This window comes from Ornithorhynchus anatinus, chromosome X5, assembly GCF_004115215.2.
Source record: "Ornithorhynchus anatinus isolate Pmale09 chromosome X5, mOrnAna1.pri.v4, whole genome shotgun sequence".
NCBI lineage: Eukaryota > Metazoa > Chordata > Mammalia > Monotremata > Ornithorhynchidae > Ornithorhynchus > Ornithorhynchus anatinus.
The window spans coordinates 15,235,644-15,237,900 of NC_041753.1; positions in this window are offsets into that span (position 1 = coordinate 15,235,644).

A 2,257-nucleotide genomic window follows, 5' to 3' on the forward strand; every position below is an offset into this window, starting at 1 on the left:
TTTAGGCCGTGTGTGAAGAGATGAATTAGTATAGTAATATGTGCCATGGCCCAGAACCTCCTCAGGCAGCCAGTCAGCAGGTTTATGTTTTAACTTACGGACTGATTGCCGGCTCAATACTGCTAGGCTCTTACTTATTACAGTGCATAGCCCCCAGTGGGCACTCAATAAATAGCAATATTGAGCCCTCAACGCCCTCGCCATGGGATCTAAGGATGTGTACATGTGGGTGGAACACCACTCTAAAAAATGTAATGTCCTAGCAACAGTAGAAAGCTGCAAAGTCGAATGCTTTAAAAAACCCCAAAAAAACCCACAGAACATAAAAAAAAACCCCTAAAATACCCCTCTACCAAGACCAAAATCCAACAAATGCACCCCCAAAGTGAATAAATGTAATTTTTCTGTTAAAAGGACTTCCCGCTACAGTATATGGGAAATAGTGTAAATATATCATGAACCAGGCCCTCATCTTAGCTTCTGGCCCATGAGAGTGTTAAAGATGCCCAATAAAGTACAGTCATTTCTGCTGTAATGTGGTAGTTGTGTTCTCAAAGAACCTCGGCTTACAGCGTGGCTCAGTGGAAAGAGCACCGGCTTGGGAGTCAGAGGCCTTGGGTTCTAATCCTGGCTCTGCCACTTGTCAGCTGTGTGACTTTGGGCAAGTCACTTCACTTCTCTGTGCCTCAGTTACCTCATCTGGAAAACGGGGATTAAGACTGTGAACCCCACGTGGGGCAACCTGATTACCTTATATCTATCCAGTGCTTAGAACAGTGCTAGGCACATAGTAAGCGCTTAAATACCAAAAAAAAATTTCCCCCATTTAGACTGTGAGCCCGTTATTGGGCAGGGATTGTCTCTATCTGTTGCCAAATTGTACATTCCAAGCACTTAGTACAGTGCTCTGCACATAGTAAGTGCTCAATAAATACTAGTGAATGAATGAACAAACACCTCATGCATGCACACAACTATTTCTTCTTTCACTGACTCTACTTGTACCAACTTATATCCAGATGTGGTGGGAAAAGCCCTCTCATTCTTCCAGTAGTGTTCTATCCAAATAGTATAATGAAAACCCACATTACAGTAGCATACTTCTCTGACATGTGGATCAGAGTTGATAACTTGGACATATTTTCCCATATGTTAAAGTGCTTTCCGGGCTACTCTTTTTCTTCACATACTGAGCTGAACCTGCTTATCCACACCATGGATAAGCAGCCCCATAAAATTAGTGTCAGTTTGCCCCCTCAACTTGTCACTTTGAGTTATAAGAGGCATTCTTCATCATCCAGCTGTATCCCAAGATGGTCTCATTCTTTCTCCCTTCACGTCTCTTCCTCATTCCCTCTAGACCGTAGCTGCATTCATGTTTGCTTCTCTTCTCTGTGCAGCTTCTCTGTTCTCCCACCACACACCAGAGAGGTTGGGACAAGGCATGCATGGCTAGAGATGGTATTTGGGTGGGGAGAGTGGAAGAGGGGTTGGGAGGCACTCATTCACATGACTATTCACTTCCATCGGTGACGTTAACTGGGCCTGTACTATCTGGTAGTACTTTCCAGGGCAACTCAAGGACTGGCAGACATTCTACCCCCTCATTCCCCCCACCCTCCCTTCTGCATCACCTGGAACTGTACCCCTTAGGCACTTGGATATCCACCTCAACCCCAGAGCACTTGGTGTTCCTATCTGTAAATCTTCAACTTTCCTTATTGGTAACTTATTTTAATGTTAATCTCCCCCTATAGATTGATCGATTCTGCAATGGAGACCACTGGGCTGGGTGTTCTAATATTAACTCCTTGAAATGGAGTTCAAGATTTGATGTGGAGAAAGGCCTTCTCTCAACAATCATTTAGCTAGGGCCAGGGTATAGGGGTTAGATGGACTAATTGCAGATGTATTTAATTGTTTTTCCAATGTTATTGAAAAACCTATTTCTCATGCCTGGTTCACTTTGATAAGTTTTATTAAAAGAATCATTTCTTTTAAAAATCATGTTACTTTGGCATTTGTCTTTTGGGAGGTTAAGGGCAGGGTTATGTATTGAATATACATCCTGGCGTAAGTAAAATAGTGCACACACATTTCAGATATGTAAAGTAGCATCCTTGATGCCACATGCCCTTTATTCTCACTTTCAAAAATATAGTTCTATAGGGAGGTACCTCAGTAAGCATTGGAAAGAGAACGTCGCAAGAACACACAGATGTCTTCAGCACACCCAATAACGAGTGAACGACATAGC